Raw genomic sequence first — 25,496 nt, 5'->3', positions numbered from 1 at the left:
TTATAAGGCTTTTTAAGAATATCCTAGAAAAGGCCGATAAATTTAGCGAGACCCTCGAGGATATGAAAAAGGACCAACTAGAAATTAAACATACACTGACTGAAATAAAAAATATTATACAGAGACCCAACAGCAGACTAGAGGAAAGCAAAAATCAAGTCAAAGATTTGAAAAACAAAGAAGCAAAAAACACTCAACTGGAAAAGCAAAAAGAAAAAAGAATCCAAAAAGTTGAAGATAGTTTAAGAAGCCTCTGGGACAACTTCAAGCATACCAACATCAGAATTATGGGGGTGCCAGAAGAAGACAGAGAGCAAGATACTGAAAACCTATTTGAAGAAATAATGACTGAAAACTTCCCCTACCTGGTGAAAGAAATAGACTTACAAGTCCAGGAAGCACACAGAACCCCAAACGAGAGGAATCCAAAGAGGACCACACCAAGACACATCATAATTAAAATGCCAAGAGCAAAAGACAAAGAGAGAATATTAAAAGCAGCAAGAGAAAAACAGTTAATTACCTACAAGGGAGCACCCATACGATTGTCAGCTGATTTCTCAACAGAAACTATGCAGGCCAGACAGGAGTGGCAAGAAATATTCAAAGGGATGAAAAGCAAGACCCTACAACCAAGATTACTCTACCCAGCAAAGTTATCATTCAGAATGGAAGGTCAGATAAAGAGCTTCACAGATAAGAAAAAGCTAAAGGAGTTCATCACCACCAAACCAGTATTATATGAAATGCTGAAAGGTATTCTTTAAGAAGAGGAAGAAGAAGAAAAAAGTAAAGATAAAAATTATGAACAACAAATACATATCAACAAGTGAACCTAAAAATCAAGTGAATTAAAAATCTGAGGAACAAAATAAACTGGTGAATATAATAGAATTAGGGGCATAGAAAGGGATTGGACTGATAATTCTCAGGGGGAAAGGGTATTGGGGGGTGTAGGAAGAGACTGGACAAAAATCGTACACCTATGGATGAGGACAGTGATGGGGAGGTAAGGGCAGAGGGTGGGGTGGGAACCGGGTGGAGGGGAGCTATGGGGGCGGGGGGGGCGGGAAGGAGAAACAATTGTAATAATCTGAACAATAAAGATTTATTAAATTTTAAAAAAAGAGAAAAAAAGTATACATAATACAAGACCAGAAACAGGACTTCCACCTATGGCTGAGTGGAATTAGCAAATACTCTTCCAAAAAAGAAACTAAAGAGCAAGACAAAATTGACAAATACAACTATTTTGGTGCTCTAGAAATTGACCAAAAGAATACAACAATTTGAGAAACATTCACATTTGAAAAACTGCTAATTTTTAGGTAAGAACATGAGGACCTTGTGGCATTCTGGCCTGGAGCTACTCTTATAACCATCAGCCACAGCTCAGACAGCACAGAGGTCCCCCCAGGGTGGGGAAGATCATAGGACTGGAAATGTATCTGCTGTGGTCAAAGGGGGCTTACTTGAGTTTGAATGGTAGGTAATGTCTAAGCCCATCACCGTGTCAATGGAAGTGAAGATCTAAGAAGCTAGCAAGTAAGGAGAGCCACACACCTCTATTAGCCCAAGGTCATGGTCATAACTGGGGCAAGCATATTCTTGGCTAAGGCTGAGTATGTGCAATGGAGACTAAAGAGGAACAAAGCTAGCAGAGATTGCTGTGGCTGAACAACCATGGGCACAGAGGAAATGTGAAAGAGCCCAGCAGAAAGCAAAAGCTGGGACACAATTGGTATCTGTAAACTTTAAATGCATTCCTCAATTACAGAGATCCATGAGGATATGAGAGATGACTTACTGACCTGAAGTGTTTCATCACAACCACTGCCCAACCAGCGGCTTATCATTTAAGCTACACAGCCACAGGGGCAAGTCCTAGGAAGGTAAATGTAAAACTCAAAACAAGAATCTTATAAAAAAGAAAACCCAGATACATCAGTGGCCATACATCACAGGGGAGATTGATGCCACTTACTTAGTTTGGGCAAATTACTAAACAAAGAAACCAGCAAACAAAGCAACAACAACATTTAATGATTACAAAACCAGAATGCAGAGCTGTGACAATATATAATCTAAAAATGTCCAGTTTTCAAGAAATTATGAGGCATGCAAAGAAATGGGTGAGGGGCAGAGAAGCAGTCAATAGCAACATTCTGAGTGTCCTGAGAAGTTCAATTTAAGCGACTTCAAAGCAGCTATTTTAAATCTGTTTAAAGAACCAAAGATAACCATATTTTAAAAAGTAAGACAATAAATAAAGAATAAAGATTCTCAATAAGGAGACAGAAATTTTTGAACAAAATGGAATTTTGAAGTTAAAAAGTCCAATATATATGAAAAGATAATCATGAGGGGCTTGAGAGCATATTCATAATGACCTGTAGAAAGAATTGGTGAATTAAAGGCAGTTAATGTAAATTACCCAATCTAAAAAAAAACCAAAACAAAAAAAACAGAGAGAAAAAAAATATTTTTTAAAATGAGCAACGACTCAGAGACATTTGGGACAATTATAACCATATCAAAAAACATGTTAATAGTATCCCAGAGGAGAGAGGACAGATAAAGGAGTAGAAAAAATATGTGAATAAGGAACAAAAATATATCAAATTAGATAAAAAGCATTAATCTACTCATCAAAGTTCGAAGGACCCCATATAGGACAAATATAAAGAGATAGGTATCTAGACATAACACAATCAAACTATTAAAGGACAAAGACAAAGAAACTAAAAGCATCAAGAGAAAACTAACTCTTCACACACAGGTAAGCATCAATGAAACCATGGAGGCCAGAAGTCATTGGAATGAGAAATTCAAAATGCTGAAGGAAAAATATTGTCCACCACATATTCTATACTAAGAATAACTATATTTTAAGTTGAAGGCAAAATAAAGCCATCACTTTAAAAACTGAAGACAAAATAAAAATTGAAAATTTGTTAAAAGCAGATCTGTCTTAAATAGTAAAGGAAATAAGGAAATTCTTCAATCTAAAAGGAAATAACACCAGCCCTAGCCGGTTTGGCTCAGTGGATAGAATGGCAGCCTGTGGACTAAAGAGTCCCAGGTTCTATTCCGGTCCTGAAGACTCCCAGGTTCGGTTCTGGTCAAGGGCACAAGCCTGGGTTGTGGGCTGGATCCCCACTGTGGGATGTGCGGGAGGCAGCTGATCAATGATTCTCTCTCATCATTGATGTTTTCATCCCTCTCTCTCTCTTCCTTCCTCTCTGAAATCAATAAAAATATATTTAAAAGCAAAAAAAGAAAATAACACCAGATGGTAAAAATGTAGGTAAATATGAAAGATTCTCACTCATTTGTGGATAATAAAAAACATTATAAACTGATGAACAAAAAGATAGATACAGAGGCAGTAAAGCATCAAACAGACTGTCAAATTACAGCGGGAAGGTTAGGGAGAGGTGGGGGAAATAAGAGATCAACCGAAGGACTTATATGCATGCATATAAGAGTAACCAACGGATGCAAAACATTGGGGGGTGAGGGCATGTATGGGAGTGGGGTGGGGGGGCAATGGTAAGATATGTACACATATAATACCTTAATAAAAAAAATAAAATATATATAAAAAAAGATTCTGAAATATTATTTCATTTATTTTCATTAATTTTTTTAAAAAAGCATAGATTGTACAAAACAATAGCTATAATAATGTATTATTTAGTTTATAACATGTAGGGACATAATACATATGGCAGTAATAGCAGAAAAAGGAGGAAGGAATAGACCTACATTAAAACAAAGTTTCTATATTTTGTCAAAATTAAGTTGATATTAACTAGATGGTATTAAGTTGGTTGTGGTAAATTAAAATGTAGAATTTATTCTCCAGAGCAAGCATTTAGAAAATAACTTTTTAAAAAATATATATTTTATTGATTTTTTACAGAGAGGAAGGGAGAGAGATAGAGAGTTAGAAACATCGATGAGTGAGAAACATCGATCAACTGCCTCCTGCACACTCCCTACAGGGTATGTGCCCACAACCAAGGTACATGCCCTTGACCAGAATCGAACCTGGGACCCTTGAGTCTGCAGGCCGACGCTCTATCCACTGAGCCAAACCAGTTAGGGCTAGAAAATAACTTTTAAAAGGTAAAGTTACACTAGAAATTTAAATGTGGATACACTAAAAATATTCATTTAATACAAAAAAAAAAAAAAACCAACAAAAAACAGTGAAGGTAGAAGGAATAAAAAAGGTAAGAGTCATATAAAAGTAAAGCATAATGGAAAATGTAAACCTAACTATACCAATAAGCACATTACATGTGAATGGTTTAATCTCAATCAAAAGCAGGCCCAGCCAGTGTGGCTCAGTGGTTGAGCACTGACCCATGAACCAGGAGATCACTGGTTTGATCCCTGGTCAGGGCACATGCCTGGGCTGCAGGCTCGATCCCCAGTCGGGGACGTGTAGGAGGCAGCCAATTGATGTTTCTCTCCCGTTGATGTTTCTATCTCTCTATCCCTCTCCCTTCCTCTCTCTAAAATAAAAAAACATTTTGAAAAAAAACACACAGGAATTATCAAACTAGATTTAAAAAGCAAGATCCAACTATGTGTCATTTATAAGAGACATTTTATATTCAAATACAAAAAATAGATTAAAAATAGATAGAAAAAGATATTCCATGCAAACAGTAACTATAATAGAGCTGAAGTTACTACACTAATATTAGACAAAACAGGCTTTAAGAAATAATATTTGAGGAAAACATGATATTTAAAAACGATAAAAGGAAAAATACATTAAAAAGATATAAATGTATAGTCACCTAAAACAAAGCACCAAGATCAATGGAGGAAAAAAAATGACAGAATCAAAAGAGGAAATAAATTATTTATTATAGTTAGATATTTCAAAGCTCTGCTCTCATTAATGGATAGAACTAAACAGAAAATCAGCAAGAGTTTAGAATGTTTAAATACTGTTCCCCTGTCCAATCTAACTTACATATATAGATTACTTCACTCAGTGACGGAGAAGTACACTTTTTTTTTTTCAAATTCCAAAATACATTTTTCAAAATAGACTATATGCCACATCATAAGAAGTCTCAATAAATTTTAAAGAAATGGGAGTATAAAATGTTCTAAGAATACAACAAAAATAAATTAGAAATCAATAGCAAAAGTAAATCTTTAAAAAAAAAAACAATATTTGGAAGTTAAAGAGCACACTTCTACATAACAATGTCAAAAAAGAAATCACAAGGGATATTAGAAAATATTTTCTACTGAATGATAGTGAAAACATAACATGTCATATTTTATGGGATACAGAAAAAGCAGTGTTTAGAAGGAAATCTATTAATTCCACCTATTTCAGAAAAGAAGATCACAAATAGATAACATAAGATTCAGTCACCAGAAAAAGAAGAGCAAACCACATCCAAAGCAAGAAGAGGGGCAACACAAGAGTACAGCAGAAATAAATAATATAGAAAAGATAAAAGCAATAGAGAAAATAAAATAAAAAGTTGGTTCTTTGAAAAGATCAACAAAATATCACACCTTTAGCTAGACTGGTAAAACAGGATACAAATTATCAAAATAATGAAAAAGATGTCACTACGGAACATATAAAAATCAAAGTATTATCAGACAACACAATGAACAACTTTATGCCAACAAAGTACTAGTAGACACATTTTAATGTCTACACATTAGGAATGGACATATTCTTTAAAAAGACATAAATGACTAAAACTGACTTTAGAAGAAATGCAAAAATGGAATAGACCTTAAAACAAGTAAAGAAATTGAATTGCTAATTCAAAAATCTTCCCACAAGGAAAAGTTGCAAGAGCTTCATAGGTAAATTCTACAAAATAATACTAACATTTCATAGACTTTCATAAAACAAAGGAAAGAAACCCTCCTAATTCATTCTATGACAGTATTATCCCGATAACAAAGACAAACAAACACACAAGAACATAAAACTGCAGTCTAACTGCCTATATTAAAAAAGAAAGATCTAAAATCAATATATTAACCTTAAACCTTAAGAAACTATAAAAAGAAGCCAGCAAAACCCAAAGCAAGCAGAAGGAAGGAAACAATAAAGATTAGACTAGGAATAAATAAAAAGAATAGGAAATTAATAGAAAAAAATAATGAAACTAAAGTTGATTCTTTGAAAATATGTTCAAATGACAAACTTTTAGCTCAAATTACTAAAATTAGGAATGTAAGAGGGGACATTATTACTGACATTAAAGAAATAGATTATAAAGAGATACTAAAAACAATTGTGTCATCAAATTATATAACCTAGATGAGCAGACAACTTCCTAGAAAGACAGACAGTACTGATATGAGTGAGGAAGATTTTAAAAATGAGTAAACCTATAACAAGTAAGCAGATTGAATTAATTATCAAAAACTTTCCCACAAAGAGAAGCCTAAGGCCAGATGGCATGACTGGTTGGTGAATTCTACCAAAAATGAAAGAATTAACACCAATTAACAGATTGTTCCAAAAAACAGAAAAGAAGGGAACACTTCCCAACTCATTTTCTGAGGCCAATATTACCATGATACCAAAACAAGACAAAAACGTTACAATAAACATAAACTATAGACCAATATCCCTTAGAAATATAGAGGCAAAAATACTCAAAATATTAACAAGTATAAAAAAGAATTACACATCATGACTAAGTGAAATTTATCCCAGGAATATAAGGTTGAATCCAACACATAAAAATGAATCAATGTAATAGACTTTATTAATAGAATAAAGGACAAAAAATACATGATAGTTTAAGTTCATGATAGTATATGCAAAGAAAAGTGTCTTAAAACTCAACACCATTCATGATAAAAATAACTCAACAAACTAGGAATAAAAGGGAACTTTATCAACTCCATAAAGGATAACTATAAAACACCCACAGCTGACTTCATATTTAATGGTAAAAGACTGAGCTTTTCCCTAAAGATCAGGAACAAGACAAGAAATGTCCATTTTTAGCACTCCTATTCAACATTGTATTGGAAGTTCTATCCAGGACAATTAGGCAAGAAAAGTAAATATCCAGATTGCAAAGGGAGAAGTAAAACTACCTACTTATAGATGACAAGATCTTGTATGTAGAAAATCCTAAGGAATCCTAAAACAAACAAAACCCTCAAATTATTGGAGCTAATAAATACATTCAACAAAGTTTGCATGATATGAGATTAATAAACAAAAATCAATAGTATTTCTATACATTAGCAATTAACAATTTGAAAATAAAACTAGAAAAACAATTTAATTTATAATAGTACCAAATAGAATAAAATATTTAGGAAAAATTTAACAAAAGAACTGGAAGACCTGTTCACTGAAAACTACAAAACATCACTGAAAGGAACTGAATTAGACCTAAATAATGAAAAGTCCATGTTTATGGGTTGAAAGATTTAATATTGTTAATGTGGCAAAACTTCCATATCTACAGATTGAATGTAATCTCTATCAAAATCCCAGCTGCCTAGTTTGCTGAAATTAACAAACTGATCCTAAAATCCATATGGAAGTGCAAGGAACCCAGAGTACCAAAACATCTTGAAAAAGAACAAAGTTAGAGAACTCACATTGCCCATTTTCAAAAATTATTAAAAAACTACAATGATCAAGACTGTGTGACAGGATAGGCATAATGATAGACATGTAATCAATGCAAGAGAACTGAGAGTCCATATATAAACCCAAACAATATCCAATTGATTTCTGATGAGGGTTTCAAGGAAGTTCAATAGGTAAAGACTGGCCTTTTCATGAAATGTTCCTGAGACAACTGGATAGTAACATGCAAAAGAATGGAGTCGAACTCCATTAAAAGATGTTCAAAAATTAAAAGATGTTCAAAATTGATCAGAGACCTAAATATAAATGCCAACATATATAAAAATCTTAGAAGAAATCAAAGGTGTCAATCTTTTTTACCTTAGATAAATGCAAATTGAGACCACATGAGATACAACTTCACAGCTCACCAGAATGGCTATAAACAAAAAATAAAAACTAACAAGTGTTGGGGAGGATGTGGAGAAAATGAAATCCCATTTACTACTAAATGGGAATATAAAGGTCTCTCCCTTGCCTTGTCAGTAGAGATATTTCCTTAATAGCACTTGGCTTTATGTAGCTAGTTTTGTGATCTCTCCCACCCAACTGCAAGCACATGAAGACGAATTCGGTCTCTTTCCTTCCCTTGAATATGTATCAGTCAGGGTACTTGTCATTCTATGCTATCTGCAGCCACTAATTTGCTTACCACTTTCAACCACTAGATCTTAAACAGGGACTGTGCCTTCTTTATTTTTGCATCCCAGAACCTAATCGAGTGGTTGACACAGAGGAAGTACAAAGAAAGAGTTGAATAAGAAATCTCAAAGTGTGGTACACAGATCCCTAGTGGAGCCTCAATATTCTTTTAGGGGGTTCTCAAGGTCAAAGCTATTTTCATAAAAGACATTCTATGACCCAAAAGGTTTCCCATTCGATTCCTGGTCAAGACCTAGGTTTCGGGTTAGATCCTGGGTCGGGTGAGTATGGGAGGCAACTTACCAATGCTTCTCTAAAAATCAATGGAGACAAATCCAAACATATCCTCGGGTGAGGATTAAAAAAACACACAACTTAAATCAGGTAAGTATTAAACTGTTGCATTAGCTTTGCTCCCCAACAGGAAAATGGACAGTAAATTCAGCATTGTTGCTGAATGCTAGAAACAACCTCTTACACCTAATGGCCAGTCAGAGAAGAGGAAATCTTAGCAAAAAAATAATGAAAGTGACAGGAAAAAAAAACCTATCATATTAACCAATTAGTGATTATGTGCTCTAAGTAGAGCAAAGAAGAAGCCTCTTCTTGGAAATAAGAACACTTTTCCTAGAAGCATGATACAAAAGAAAGAGCTCTAAAGTTAGATTCATAAGACCTAGCTTCTGGTTCAAGTCACAAGTTTCCTGAGTTACGTGGACAAGTTAAATCACCTCTTTAGTTCTAATGTAAGATAAACAAAGTTGATTTAAATCTTTTGCTTTAAAATTCAACTGTGATTCACAGTAGCAAACAGATTTTATGTTCAAAACCTGAAGCCACACATAGCTGAAACAAAAATGCAGGCTAATAGTCACCAAATTGATGGGGCTGTGACCTGCCATTTGAAAAGCATTGAATTGATTGATCTCTACAATTACTTATTAAAAACAACAAAAGGGGTAGGGGTGCCAGATGCACAAAACTGTAATATCTTGATCTTTTTAACCACAGAGGTATCTTTGTTAAGAAAGAAAATAGAAATTCAAGTTCAGGCTATGGTTGTTAACATTATTCAGCTGTTAAGAATTTAAACAGCGGAATTTAGAAATTTAGACACATTTGTGTTTAATCATGTAATATGAAAAAATCAGTTGCTTAGCTACTGTTTGCATGTTTCAGCTGTTCCTTGGAAGACATCTTTTGATTCCTTTAACAGTTCTTGGGCTAAAAAAAAAAAAGTATTATAAAGTACTAGTGACCCGGTGCACGGATTTGTGCACATTGCAAGGAAATTAATTACAAGGTGGCCGGTGGGGCGGGACTGGGTGAGACAGGCCAGACACGCCCTGGAGCCAACCTCCCGTGGTCTCTCCCCGGCCAGCTGCACCTGGGATGGTGCTGTGGCTCGAAGGGCATCTGCGGAATGAGTGGGGTCCCTCTGACAGATGGGGGTCCCTTGGCCTGGCCTGTGGGGATCAGGCTGAAAACAGCTCTCTGACATCCCCCAAGGGGTCCTGGAGTGGGAGAGGGCACTCTGCAAAGTTGCTGTCATACAGGGTGTGGAACACAAACACAAGTGTGCAGTAAGTCAGATTCGGGGCCGACAGTGCCCCAGCAACAACATAACCCATGGCCAAAGGTGGAATCGCGTGGCCCTGTGAGGAATCAGGCTCCTTCCTCTCTGGTTTCAGGGTGTGTCACCTGAGAACTGCTGCTGAAAAATCACAGAGCTCCACAGCTCCTGCATTGAGTGTCTGCCCCCTGGTGGTCAGTGCCTATCATAGCTACTGGTCAGATGGACACTTAGCACATTAGCCTTTTATATATATAGATAAGAAGTTTTTCATCGAGGATATGTGCCTCAAATGATAAGGTCAATGTGTGGCAGCAGGGATTGTACTTTTCTTAGGGGAGGTTGGGACAGGCTTTAAACATCAAGAGTTGAAATTTAAAAACACTTCTAAATTATAGCTAATGACAACTGTTATTTTTACTAATAACTAACATTATACCAAGTGCTGGGGTGACATGGCTCTCCTCTAACGTGACTTTAACGCAAGGATTGCCCATGGACCTGGTTGAAGAAGCAGTTTGAGATTCTACTTATCCTCCTCCCCTGCCTTCCTCCTCTGCTTCAGATTGTCAAACCTGCATTGAGACCTGAAGGCAATTTCTTCCAACTCTTGCTCCCTTCACCTTTATCTTTCATAGGCACTTTCCCCAAAAAACCTCTTGCATATATAAACCTCTCTTAGCATCTGCTTCTTTGATTTGAGCCAATAAAGTGCTTACAAGTCCAGCCACTATATTAAACTTTATTCATCATTATTTCATTTAATCTCCACAAAAGCCCTATAAAGACATTATTACTATTCCCATTTTACAAATAAGGAAAGAGTAGAAAAGCACCTTTCCCAGTGTCCCCAGTGTTTCACAACTAGTGACAGAGCTGGAATTAGAACTGAAGTCTGTTTGACTTCACAACAGGAGCCACAGACCTTATTTTAAAGCAATTCAACTTTATTAAACAACCAAAAATACGAGACTGATCTCTAGTTTTTCTGATGCCTCTGTGCTTTCACACATTATCACATTTAATCCTAATAAATCCATAAAGTTAATTTTACCATTTTACAAATGAACAAACTGGGGCTCAAAGAACTTAAGTAACTTCTTCAAGATCATATTATATAAGTTCATGAGTTTGAGCTCATGCTCATGTGGTCTCTGAATTCAGCTGTTCCACATTATGCTTTTTGCCTAATTAATCAAAATTAGAATGGTCTGTCTTTTTCTTTTTAGTTTCAGATAATTTTCATGAGAAATTTACTCAGCAAAAAATCTGCAATGGATTTAAACAGCTATATATGTTTGTTCTCAATTTCTGGGGGCGGGGTGTGAGTAAGCATAAATATTATAGGCACCCTCCTAGCACTTAGAATATTTCCTGAGCTGTCTCTCCCCTTGTTTCCCTGTATTTTAATTGAAGTTTGAGGGGCTATAGCAGGAGCATCATTTCAAAAACCTGTCTCCAATAACATATCAACAATGGCAGCTGGGAGGCAGTGTTCTTTTCTCACTTCCAATTTAATTATGCTGATTTTTTTTGCCTTTGCCTCCTGACTCAACTAGGTCTCTGAGTTCACCACTCAAAAACTTCCCTTAACCATCTGAGAAGGTGAGTCAGCAATCTGCAGGATCATTACTTCTAATGACAAAACCCTGTTTCCCAGCCTATGAAAGGACACAGCCTAGCAGTAGTCTGCATTATGCCTGGCAGAGAGGAATGTTGAGCAGCCTGGAAGCAACTGAACAGTATTCGAATGCTGGAAAAGGAGTGGGATTTTTTTGTGTTTTTTTTTTCTTTTGTTTTATTTTCTGTAGATAAGGCATCACAGAAAGTCATGGAACAGAAAAGGGTGATCCTGGCGGACCAGGGCACAGGAAGGGGAGGCAGATCTAAGTCTAACCCCACCATAGGAGATCCTAGAGTTACTCCTGGGAAGGAAGAGCCTACGGGTCCTCTATCCAGTTCACCCTGTGACTTTAGGTGGGAAATTGAGGCTCAGAGAGGAGCAAGTGGTTGTTTAGAGTCACAGACATCAGGAAGGGGCAGGAGACACCGAGGAGACAGCAAGAAGGAGTGAAAAGACCTCAGACCATGAGAGACTCAGAACCCCGCTGCCATCAAGCTGGGTCCCAGTGCCCATCCTCCATCCTGTGGACTAGATGCTTGTGACCAGTCCCAGTGTGAGTCCATATCCCCTCAGAGTGGAGGCCCAGAAACAGGGGGACAAATGGCTCTCAGAGTCCCCTCCTACCTTTGGGCCAGCCTAAGCAGAGTTCACTGGAAAGAGACAGATGTTCCCCAGCCAAGAGGGGACCCAGTGGGGGTAAGTGGGCAAGTGAAGACCTGGGGCTGGAGTGGAACTGTGGGCAAGTTTTCATTTCTTTCTTTTTCTTTTTGGCTTATCTGTATATTTTTATATTTTTGTAACAAATGGGTATTATTTCTACAAGAAAGAAATCGAATACCAAGCCCAGCCTCCCACACTATCCTGGTTATACCCCCAAATCATTGCTTATTAAGAAGCCTAATGTCTTGAACCTGACCACACTGCTATCCAGAGCTTGCCCTGAACTCGGCTTTTTTACCTCTACTATTAGCCTTCACCCATTCTACTTATCTGAAGTGAATTAGTCACTATTCTCTTTTCTGACTCCTTTTCTTCCTCCAGTTGAATTCTTCCATCTTGTCCCTTTACCGAAATCCTCACCATTACTTTCTTCATGATGTCTTTCCTCATTTGTCCTCCTGGAAGCAAAATTTTTTGTCTGTGTTCCCAACATGTTTTGTGTTCAATGGTAATATGTAAATTGTTCCTCATAGTACCTATTTGTTTTTATAACAAGAGGAGAGATTTGTCACCTTTCCAAAGCATTTTTATATCAAGCAATCTTCTTTTATGCTCACAAGATTAGGGGAAAAGAGAATCAATATTTACTTAATGGCAACTGTGTGTCAGACAGTGTGTTCGAGGCTTTATATGTATCATTTCACTTAACCCTCACAGCATTTTCATAGATCTGTTTTACATATGAAAACATAAGCTCACAAGTTCATTGACTTACTGGGGTCTTACTGGCAAAAAGCATGGGTGAGGTGTTGTGTGTATGTGTGTGTGTGTGTGTGTGTTAATTTTTTGGTCTTGTTCTTTCTATTACAAAAACTTTACATCTACCAATGTTGGAGACACCAATAAATACAGGTAAAACTCCACTCATGGTTTTCTAGCACACTAGGACTGCTGTATTCAGTTAATACTTGGGGGCAAACTAAAGTCAGAGGATTTTAGAGCTGGAAGAGACCTGATAGATCATCTAATCCAACCCCTGTATGTTATAGATGAGAAATATGATCTTCAGAAAAATAAAATTCCCTGTGTATATATGTGCCTAGTTAGTAGAGGAGAGGAGCCAGGATAAAAACCCAATTCGAGGCAGTATAGCAAAGTGGTGAATATATGGCCTTTAGTGTCAGCATTGTTTCAAATCACAGGTCTGATACTTCAAGATTGTGTGTAACCTATAATGATTTACAGATCTTATCTTTGTTTCAGTTAGTTAAACTGGAAAAGGAGGATAATAAAACCCTATAGTGCTGTGAGGGTTCAATGTAACATTAAATAGCAGAAAGTAAGCAACAGTAAATATTAGGTATTCTCTTATAGCCTGTCTCACTATCCAATCTTCTTTACAGGATACCACCATTGCCTTTTTTATTTTTTTTTATTTTTTTACCATTGTCTTTTTTAGATGACTGAAGTGGACATATTTCCAGGGCAAAGTGAGTAACAATAAATATGCATTTGTTTATGTGATAAGTCCCTTTTAAAAAACACACATAAAAGATAAAAACAACAGCATATTTTAAAATGGAATTGTTCATTCAATAAGTGTTTATTGAGCCCCTACTTACTATATGTCAGGCACAGTGCTAGATGCTGGGTGTGAGATAATGAAAAAACTGATAATCTCAACCTTCATAAGCACTGAAATGTAGTTAAAAACAAAATATCACTGCCCTAGCCAGGTCGCTCAGTTGGTTAGAGCATGGTCCTGATATGCCAAGATTGCAGGTTCAATCCCGGGTCAGGGCACATATAAGAAGCAACCAATGAATGCATAAATAAAGTGGAACAACAAATCGATGTTTTTCTCTTTTTCACTCTCTCTTCTTTGTTTCTCTTTAAAATTAATTAAAAAAATATCATTGAGATCTACCTTTGGGGCATGCAAAGCAAATATCTTTCATATAGTTAATGCAATATAATAAAGTACACATCAGGATGAGACTAGTTATATATATGTGTGTGTGTATATATACATATATACACACATATACATATATATATGTATGTGTATATATATATATATATATATATATATATATATATATATATGTCTTTCAATAAAACAAGATACTCTTTAGAATTAAGTTCTGTTATTTCCAGTATTGGTCATTTCAACTATATTTTAGTGAATTCCCTGACAGTTAGGTTATTTCTATTTCTCTACATTAAGTAGAATATTGGAATGGGTATGTTTAATTAAGCATATTCCCTAAAATGTGTGACAATCACCATCTGTCTGAGGGTTATATGAGCAGGAGAGAACAGTTTTGCTAATAACCAGCAAATAACAGTTCTTGACAGGGCATTACAAAGTTTAATTTCATGAATTTGTGATCATTCTCTTTCTCCATACACACACATGCATAAGTATATATGTATATAAATATGGGTAAAAAGTTGCCTAAAGAGATAGCTGCAGCTCTGGACATAGTCACTAATATACTGATAATCTCTAGATTGCTTATATTTGTTTGAATTAGGATAATAAAACTGGCCAAGAATCAACCCAGAAAAGAAATCAGATTATTGATATGTCATACCCTATGTTAATTACTAAAATCCCTAAAGCATTCCTTAATCCTTAATATGTTAACATAAAAATTAACCCCTTAATTCCTTAATGCAAGAATGTGCTGTACTGTCTATCCAATTTTACCTGAGAGTGAAAATGATTCTGTTATGATTATTATGAGAGGAAGTAGAGAGCACAGTAACAGGGCCAAGTGTATAGTCGGGTAGACTGGGTTCAAATGTCAATTGCCATTTAATTGTATAACTTGTGGGAATGTCTTCGAGTCTCAATAACACATCTTTGAGTTTCAACATAAAATGTTTGCAAAATAGGGATAATATGATTTTTCTTGTAGAACTGGAACAAGTTTAAATAAAAAAATGAAAGTACAGTGTTTGGCAGACAATAACTGTTTGTGGTTAGTATTAGTGATTGGCTATATTAATTTGACAGGAGATACCACAAATCAAGAGCAATGGTTTAAAAATCACTACCTGTCTAAAAACATGTTGCTATATGGAAACATGTAACCTCCATTAAATTTATACAATCCTTTCAACTGGAAACATAAAGGAAAAACACAAGATTTGATAAAAATGGCAAAACTGAGATAAAAGGAGATTATAAAAATTTGTTGAACTATTATTAATCAAGATTAGAAGGTCCATGTGCTGTTCTAAACATGGTGCATTACTTTCAAAAAGCAACGAGGCACTTGCTGATGCATCAGAGGCCTTGAATTGAACATATTTATTGCATTTTTCTTTTTGGTAAAGTTATCCCTGGAACTTGTTTTGCAATTGGCTGTTTTAGAAAAAAAAAAAATCAGCTGGCTTTTCTGGAGAGAAAAAAAAGTGATTTAAATATAAGGTGGTGAGTGAAAACTACTTACCTCAGGGAACTGCATTACTCAAGAAAGACAAGAGTCGCCAAGGTTGACTACATCATGTTTTGTTTTAAATCTTCGGCTGAATGAGCACTTTGCCTCTTTACAACTTTTCTGGCTACCCCAGACCTCCATCAAAAATTCTCCTGAATCCTTCATTATTGAGGAAGCCTGGAGCGGTGAGCCAGCACTCCTTCCAAGAAAGTGCACCAGCTTTCTGATCACTGGTGTTTCCAAAAAGTAAAGCATGCATTTAAAAGCCCACGGTTTAAATTTTAATCTTGTTCTCTACCTCATGAGCTCACAGCAGCAGGAAAAATAAAGACCATTCTCACCCAATTCAAAACAGCAGCGAGGATGTTGAATTAATTCTAGATCAGGCAGGACCCTCACACCGCACTTCCAAAATGTTTGTAACATGTGTCCAGGACTGCCTGCTTTTCAGACACTGCAACCCAGGGCAATGGAAACAGTATTCAGGAAAAGTATCGTAAAAATCAGCTCTGGAAAATCGAGGGTGGAGAAACCCGGCCAACAACGGGAGAGTAAGAACACTCTTTGATTATTAGTAGAGACACCCGGCAGTAAACCGAGTTGCGGTACACGGGGTCTTCACTCTTGCTGAGGGACATTTGGAAACGGGAGGTTAATTTCCAACTTGGAGATGGATACTGCAAGCGGAGAAGATGGTAAACCGCGCTCCCAGGGCCTTCTCTAGCAGTATAGAGGGCTAAGCACCACAGGGATGGATGGGGACTCCTGGTTCAACCCTCTCCCGCTCACTCCTTGGTCCAGCCAAGATGCTGTACGGTGCGAAATACCCGGCCCAGGAGGCAACGCGTAAAAGTCACTTACCAGTATCCCACCTCCAGCGCTGATCTAGCAGGAGCCAGGCCAGCCCACCTGACAACGGCTGGATAGCGTCACTGACAACCAACCGGAAGTGATACAATAGCTTCCGGGGCCACGGAGCGCGCGGCGGGAAATTATTTCCCAGAGCCCGGATTAGCGGAGTAGCCAGTGCTGCAGCAGCAGTCGTCTCCCTGGTCACCGCTGCTACCATCTGAAGGAAGCAAGACAGTCCGGCCTGGAAGGTAAAGGGCCTCAACTCGGAAGATACAGTGTACTCTGACTCCGTGGGGGTTTCCTCTGTGCCCCCGAAGTTTCTGCCGTTCCCAGTTGAGACGCTAGGAAGGGGCGGGGGTGCGCGGCAGCCGCTCTTCTTCCCAATCGCCCGCGTAGGCTCCCGCGTGGGTGCGCGGTAGTGGCAGACCCCGCCCTGCTCCACCGGCACTGCGGAGGCGATGGCCCCAGCCCCTCTCTGCAGTGCTGGGCCGAGCATTTCCCCCCCTCCTGTTTGCGCAGCTCAGCAGCTCGGTCCCCAGCCAGCCAGGCGCTAGGCCACCTGCGTCTCTCGTTTCCATAGAACCGACTGGGGCGCTTCTCCCAGAGCCCCAGATTCTTGGCTGCTTTCTGTATTTTCGCGTCACAGCAGGTGGCTGGGATCTCCCAGGCCCACCTCCCTGTGACGAGGAAAATGGTGTCATTCTTTTTCCCTAGTAGAATTTTTAAACATGTTCAAATGGTAGTGCAGCAACTACTATAGGTCTTTAAATATAACACACACAGGCACATGCACACACGCATTTCCCTAAAGGTGGGGAGGGTCTATGTTCTTGTGGGTTATAATATTTTAGCTACTTAAAAGGCTGGGAACAAGACTTAGTGGTAATTCAGAGATTTCTTCCACTCCCAAAGCCTCTGATTAAATAGTGGCAAAAAAAAAAAAAAAAAAAAAAAATTGGCCTGTCTCAGGTACTCCATATCAGAATTTGACCCAGAAATTTGATGGAGCTAGATTTTGGAAGCTCCAAGCTCTTTATTTATTTTTAAACAAATGACTATTCTATACCAACAAAATAAAAGAAAATTTTACCATTGAAACATTAGGAATTAAATTTTAAGCAGTATTTACAGTGTACGAATGACAGACACACTGCACCTTCTGAACTTTTTCGTTTGTTAATATGTTATGCCTCAGCTCCTAGAAGTATCTTTTGATATGCAAGATGTTCCCATTTTAGAAAAAGTTTAACCTGTATTGCAGGTGTTCAGTACATAATTGAGAGTTGGGGGTAGATTTTTATAAGGGAGTTAATTTGATCATGTCTTCTAAGTTAACCCAAAGTATAATATATATTGTAAATGTATACTTGAATGCATACATTTTTCAACTACTTGAATGTATGAATTTTTATTGTAAAGCCAGTCTTCAATAATGCAAATAAGCCCCTATTAGAGCTGCTTTCTAAATCCACAGTTTCTCTTGCCTTATGTACTTAAGTTCATTTATATGTTTGAATATTTTCCTGCTTCCCTAAAGCAGAGAACATAAATCAGGTGTAAGTCTTTGAAAAGGTGCTCAAATGTGGGTACTTTTCATAATCAAAATTCAGAACTCTGAAGATTTCACAATTGTTATCCACCATTTTCACTACATCTAAAAACGTTAGGTTTTAGAAAACCAATAAATGCCTTCATTAATTAGACAGTATTTTCTTGATTATTCTAAGATAGCCTTTTCACTACTTAAAGAAAAAAATTTAAAAATAAAATCAACAATTCCATAGATCTTTCGAATAATAAAAGCTAAAGATAGTGAAGAACCGTATTTTTCAAAAAATATAACTAAAATGGAATATTATCTTTACTATTGTGATTGACTCTCCTTAAATATGCTAATGGGAAATATATGCTATAAAATACACTATATACTGTTTCTTAACTTTTAAGGACATCTTGCTGCCTAAAAGTAGAAATATCCTTAAAGCTTTTAGGTTCTCATAGTTTTTACTTTATATCAAAATTATTTGAAATAACAATACACTGTTTTTTAAAGTTAGCAATTGTTACTTTATCATTGAGTAATAGTTAAAAATTTTTTTTTGATGAAGAAGAAAAGCCCATATGAATTAGTCTAGTGATTAATACCAAATTCATTTTGAGAGAGAAATAATGAAAACTTTATTTTTTTAAATAAAAGAAGGCACTCTTGACTTTCTAGAAATGCTTTGAAATTTTAGATGTTAGTGTTATTTTTCTGAAATTACTTTATAATTGTTTAAATATTTTCACTGATATTGATGATATAAATGTCTCCCCATCCTCATAGTAGATTACTTTTCATGCAATGTGTTTTTCTCTTGCACTAACTGAAAATCGATTGCTTTGTTATATTGTGATTAAAAGTATTAGACAAAATTCTGATAATTAACTCAGTGATATTGCAGAAAGGCATACAGTTTTTTGCAGAAACAGATTTAGGCTTTTGAATCTTGTTTTCACCATTGACTAGTTGTGTAGCCTTGAGTTAATTTCTTAATGTCCCAGGTTCTCCAATATCCTTAATTTGTATATGAAGGGTAAATAGCACTTGCATTGTTGAGAAGGAAATGAACTAAAATATATGAAGTGTGTAGATCACAGCTCAATTGAAATACAGCTTGTTCAACCTTAGACCTTATGCTCCTAGTAAGTAATACAAAGTTCTTAGGATACTGAAGCAGGTGTGACTTTCACTCCCCTGCCCCCATGACTAACCAGTATCTACTGTCCATTCATTATTTTTGCCCTGAGTGTCATACCTCTTGTTTTCCTTAAGGGCCCCTTTATCCCTAAAGCTAGCATCTCCAGTCCTGTCTGTTCCTTGTATAGTACTGGATATATCTCCATAAACCCTCTTAGCTTATCATTTCTTTCTCACTATAGTTACTTTGCTGCTGCTTCTCCACTTCCTTCCTGTACTGTCAAATATACCATCTAAGAGCTTGGTCATGACTGTTTCTTTTCTAAATAATGTCATTGAAGTTAGAACATCCCCCAAGTCTCGCCACTGGAGACCTTAGTAAAATAAATTTATATTTGTATATACACACACCCATCCCATACCTTTGAAGGATGTGGCAGGAAACAGACTGTACATTTGAAAAAGAAAAAGAAAAAAGAAAATCCAGAGGCCACCGGAATGTAATTCAGCCAAAACCAAAAGGATACAAAATTCCTAAACTCCACTTGATGTTATAGCATTCAGAGCCAAATAGTATTTGACTCATACAGTGTGAGTATTGGGATTTATGTCTACCTTTTGCAATATTGGTTAAAACAAAGATCCAACACTTTAACTGACCCTATTTAATTTTAGAACTTTCTTACTTTCCCAGTTAAATTTCTTAGGTAACAGAAATCATGAAAATCTTCCAAATTTGAATTCAAAGTAACAATATTGGTTGTATTCCTAGAGGAAAGTATAAAAGTTATTTTCCTTAGGTTTAAAATAAAAAAAAGAAGTAGATTTAAAATGAAAATAGTTCACTTGAGTAACAAACATTAAGAAACTACTAGTTTGCCCTAAAACATTAGAGCCTTAAAACCGTGAATACTATTCAGTGGAGTGGAAAAAGTGATCACAATATAATTCTATGTAAAAAGGTACAGAACTGTATAATATTTAATTTTCATGATATGTATCTTTTCATACACATGCATAAAACCTTCAAGTCAAACTCCTTTCCCGTCCCCATATATTAACGGTGGTATTACAGGGTAAAGGAATTTAGAAGTGATTTTAAACTTTCTATATACTTTGTAGTATTTTTCAAATTTTCTTTAATAAGCATGTGTTAATTAAAAGACAAATCAGTAAAACTTATTTGAGGAAAAATTTTAGTTCTTAAATGCAAATTTATAAATTAAACTTTTTTATAAATCCCTTAGTTATCTTAGTTAATAGCATACAACTTATAAGATACATTATATTCTCAAAGTTGTATGATACCCCATGGCTGCTCATAAAATAAATTATAATGCAGATTAGGAAAAGTTTCTCCTTATTTTTCTACCGTAGACCTCTTTAAAGCATCTCTTTAGCCCCCTCTCCCCCCCCCCCTTTTTTGCAGTATTTTCCTCTTTAACCCAACTGTTGCATCCTGCACTTTAATCTCCCTCCTGGACCATATCTTTGTATTCATATCTGTATTTCTACCTCTACTTTTCTCTGAGTTCTCTTTTCAACATATTATGACTATGTGTCATATTTTTAAAGTGTGTTCTAGCTATGTGTCATAAAGAATTCATAGGACCTAAAAGTTAGTGCATAATGTTCTTAATTATGATGAGTGCTATAGGTTTATTTGCATTTCTGACTGGCACCAACTGCAAAGGAATTTCAGGCATCAGGGATAGGCCCATGTGGGAGATATTTTGGGAAAGTCCATACCACAGAGACAGTTGCTTGCTCTGCTTAAATGCCAGCTCTATTCTCAATCATTATCTCCTTAGTTTGTGTATTATATGGTTCAAGGTAAGTGACCAGATTTTTAAAATTACTACAATATTTTACAAAATTACTATAGAGCATTTTCTTTAAGAATCTAGTATATAATTTTTATTTTTTGACAGTAAATATAGCATTTAATTGTTAAATAAGTGCTCTTTTTGGTTTTTCCCTTTTATTGTATAATCTTGAAGGACCACCTCCTGTAAGTTCTAGAAAAGTATATGATTTCCCTAAAAATGCCACTGATACAATTGTATTGCAGCATATTTATTTTCTTGTGTTGGAAGACTTCTAGAAGTTAGCTCTTGATCCTCCATACCCCATAACACATCTTCTACACAAAACTTGACCCTGCTTTTAAGGTCTTTGAATTGTTTGGGTCGTTGATAGGTATTACACTAGTTTTGTATAGTGCTCTCTTTGGGTTTATTAGATATTAGGCTATTGTTTACTGTTTTCTTAATCCTGCAGGGTCATAGAAAGAACCACTAAACCACTAATTTTATAAATATAAAGATCTGTCCATATATTTATATATGTCTATGTCTAATATATATAGATAACAATTTTCTCATGAAACTGTATGAATTAGATCTATGACTTGGGCCAGTGGTCGGCAAACTCATTAGTCAACAGAGCCAAATATCAACAGTACAACAATTGAAATTTCTTTTGAGAGCCAAATTTTTTAAACTTAAACTTCTTCTAACGCCACTTCTTCAAAATAGACTCTCCCAGGCCGTGGTATTTGGTGGAAGAGCCACACTCAAGGGGCCAAAGAGCCGCATGTGACTCGTGAGCCGCAGTTTGCCGAACACGGACTTAGGCTATTAGTTTGTCATCTGATATTAAGAATTGCTAAATATATTGTAAATGCTTTTGCTTCAAATAGATCATTTTATTATAGGAAGCTATTAGATTAGGTTAATGGAATTTATTTTTTAATCTGTGCTACTTACTGTGTGCCATCACTGGGATTTAAAATTTTGTGTAAGTTTAGCAAATAGCCCAGTTTTTCTGATAAACTTGTGAGTAAATATGTATTCTGATTATTATTTTTTAATATTCATATTTTCATAATGTTTGAATTAGGACATTCTATTTTTCCCCCTGTATTTCTTCCATTTCCTCTTTGCTCATTTAATTTCAGTTTCATGTTTAATTGTTTTTCAAAGGAAACTAGTTGCTTTACAAAGCCTTTCCTGATTTCTACTATTAAGCACAGGTGGTCCTGTTCTTATTTTACTATGAACTATTTGACAGAAAATGTTAAATATATAAAGTGGGTATATTCCATTATAAAGACAATATAATTTAAGATGAAAACTTGGTATTATACACTGACTCTAGTAAGTTTAAATAACTTAATCATCTTTGCATCAAACCAAAATATGTTAAAATGTCACCTTATTAATGATAAACATTCAAATTATAAAATAGCTATTAATTTGATCTAGATTGTTTTTTTTCTCACAGGTCTATAGAACATACATTTAAATCTCAGGAAGCAGAAGGATAAAATTTAAAGGACAACATTAAGTAAAACTTTTCGAGTTGTAGCAGTACAGTGATTTTCTTATTGCTGTCTGTATATGCTGATTATTTAACACTGGTTTCTCTACACCAGTGTTAAATAACACTGGTTTCTCTACACCAATGTTAAATAACACTGGTTTCTCTACACCAGATTAAAATCTTCCCTTCTTTGACAACATTTCTTGAAATAGCTTCCTAAATAGTCATTTAAACTCTAGGATACATAAAATATATGTAGTAGGCAAAATATGTATGGTTAAAATACTTATATTTTTCTGATAAAATGCCTTTCAAGAACTCTAAAAACATTTAGATTTGCCTTTTCCCTTGAATACCAAGGTGATATTCACAGATGTTGAATTTCACTTGTCTAGTATTTCTGAAAGAGCCTATCATTTTCTAAAGGAAATTTGCTTAAGTGATTGGTTTAAATAATAACTCTCTAGAATTAATGAAAGCACTTCTCCCTAGTTATGATCATATGCCTTGTAACCCACATGTGGCTTTATTGTATGTTTGCCAATATCTGTTCTGCATCAGACTAAATCATTATTATTTCTTAAAAATAGCATATTCTTTATAAAGTTTTTATGTACTACCAGTCTATATTACTGGGTATTATTACTCAAGAGCTGTGTTATTTACAACCCATGAAAATGGTTTAAAAAATTGCTTAACACAATTGGATGATTGTGCAAGAAGCTACATACATTTTATTTCCTGATGATAGTATTTGGCATGTATGATTATTTAATAAGACGCCAGGCCTTATTATGTACACTTTCTGATTTTGTACTGACCAGATTCTTATAACTTTATAAAAATTTTGTTTCATTGAAAAGTTTTATTCTTAAAGACACTGTCTATTTTGAATCTTGAATTTTAGGATATTAGAGGGTTAATACACCCTTTTTTTCTCTTTTGGAACCAATAGAGAAATATAAAAGGTATATTGAGGTCAAAGTATCAGCTTTTTTATTGAATAAAAATTATTTTGGAGGAGGTGACTTTGATATACAACTGCAGTGTGATTCTTAGTATATAACCTCTGAATTGATTTACCCACCCAGGCAGTCAGTACAGGCTACTACTGGCAGCTCCTTAGGACATGTCAGAAAGCATTAATAGCAACGTCATTGCAAATATACAGATATGCTGAGCAAAGCATATCCAGTTAGTTCTTTTAAGTAATTTGTCCTCTCTAAGCCGGGAAGTGATGAAGGCTAGAGAAAAACCAGAAGTGTTCTTACTCTCACTGAAGTTTTTCCTCTTAGAAACTTTAAGCAAGGGAAATGAAGGGTCGGTCATTTTTATTTATTTATATATATATATTTTTTTAATTTATTTTATTGATTTTTTTTACAGAGAGGAAGGGAGAGGGATAGAGTTAGAAACATCGATGAGAGAGAAACATCGATCAGCTGCCTCCTGCACACTCCCTACTGGGTATGTGCCCACAACCAAGGTACATGCCCTTGACCAGAATCGAACCTGGGACCCTTGAGTCCGCAGGCCGACGCTCTATCCACTGAGCCAAACCAGTCAGGGCAGGGTCGGTCATTTTTAACCCTGGGTAATGTTTTATTTGTTTATAGTTATACTTTCTCTCAAATTTTATTGTATGTGGTCCATATATATTTAAAACCAACATGTATATATTTTAGTCTTTGAAAATAGAATTTCTATAGAGGACTTTTTTACTTCACAAGTTGTCTGTTACTAGTCCTGGGTTCAAACAGTGCTAATTTTTGAGGTTTACTTTTTAAAAAGAATTTAAAATGTAAAATTATTTTTAATTGCCTTGAAAGAAGGCAAATACTATTGCTCTGTCAATGACATTAGTTAAATACTAATATAGAGCTTGGTGGCAAAATTGTTAGAGAAATGGGAAGTTATCCCGATTTTTCTAATCCAGTGGTTCTCAACCTTTCTAATGCCGTGACCCTTTAATACAGTTCCTCATGTTGTGGTGACCCCCAACCATAAAATTATTTTCGTTGCTACTTCGTAACTGTAATTTTGCTACTGTTAATGAATCGTAATGTAAATACCTGTGTTTTCCGATGGTCTTAGGCTCTACAGCAGCGGTTCTCAACCTGTGGGTCGTTCTCAACTTGTGGGTACCACAGGTTGAGAACCGCTGCTGTAGAGCCTAAGACCATCGGAAAACACAGGTATTTACATTACGATTCATTAACAGTAGCAAAATTACAGTTACGAAGTAGCAACGAAAATAATTTTATGGTTGGGGGTCACCACAACATGAGGAACTGTATTAAAGGGTCGCGGCATTAGAAAGGTTGAGAACCACTGATTTAATCCCTGCTTTCCTCATCTACACTAATAAAAGAGAAAGATGCAAATTGACTGTACCTTCACGATGCCCACCAGCCAATCAGGAGTGAGTATGTAAATTAACCCAACAAAGATGGAAGGTTAATTTGCATATGCAGGCGCCAAGCAGCCGGGGGCGGGGCGATGATGCAGACATTCCGCACCACCCCAGCAGCTCCGGGCCTCTGGGCAGTGTGGAAAGGCGGCTCTGGGCCGGAGTGAAGGCAGAAAGGCGGCTCTGGGCCGGAGGAAAGCAGTGCCAGCAGCCAGGGGAAGGAAGGCCCATTCTTACAGGAATCTTCATGCATCGGGCCTCTAGTCCTATATAATAAAAGCCTAATATGCAAATTGTCCCCTCTGGCGGTCGTTTGACCGGGATACCAGGAGTTTGACGGCTTGCTATGATGTGTGCTGACCACCAGGGGGCAGCGCAGAACATAGCAGGCGTTGGTGATGTGGTGCTAGCAGCAGGCGGCAGTGGAGGCGCTGCCAGTCCCTATGGGCCCCGACGAGAGCGTGACTGCGGTGGGATGGTGGTGCAGGTGAGCTAGTGGTGCCAGGCCAAGGCGGGTACAAGTGGGTGCCGGATCACCCCACTGATCACCCCGCAGACGGCGACTGGCGGCGATGGGGGGCGGGGCCACCACCCAGCTCCCAGGTGCTGAGGGAGCCGGGCGGAG

The 25,496-nt window shown here is 36.4% G+C and overlaps 2 protein-coding genes across 4 annotated transcripts in view; one reads left to right on the top strand and one right to left on the bottom strand.

Annotated features, from left to right (window-relative positions):
- The window catches only part of KIAA0825, a 373,779-nt gene extending 357,223 nt beyond the window's left edge, over nucleotides 1-16,556 (bottom strand). Inside the window, exon 1 of the mRNA XM_080678353.1 lies at nucleotides 16,467-16,556. The gene's annotated coding sequence lies outside the window, so the exon portion shown is untranslated. The remainder of the gene's footprint in view (nucleotides 1-16,466) is intronic.
- A 15-nt stretch (nucleotides 16,557-16,571) lies between these two features.
- SLF1 (SMC5-SMC6 complex localization factor 1) overlaps nucleotides 16,572-25,496 on the top strand; it is a 72,385-nt gene continuing 63,460 nt past the window's right edge. For all 3 annotated transcript variants that reach the window (XM_080678351.1, XM_080678352.1, XM_080678350.1), the window contains exon 1: nucleotides 16,572-16,705. The gene's annotated coding sequence lies outside the window, so the exon portion shown is untranslated. The remainder of the gene's footprint in view (nucleotides 16,706-25,496) is intronic.

Source organism: Plecotus auritus (genome assembly GCF_963455305.1).
Source record: "Plecotus auritus genome assembly, chromosome: 7".
Lineage (NCBI taxonomy): Eukaryota > Metazoa > Chordata > Mammalia > Chiroptera > Vespertilionidae > Plecotus > Plecotus auritus.
The sequence above is the reverse complement of the archived record's forward strand: the minus strand, read 5'-3'. Positions and strand labels throughout refer to the sequence as shown.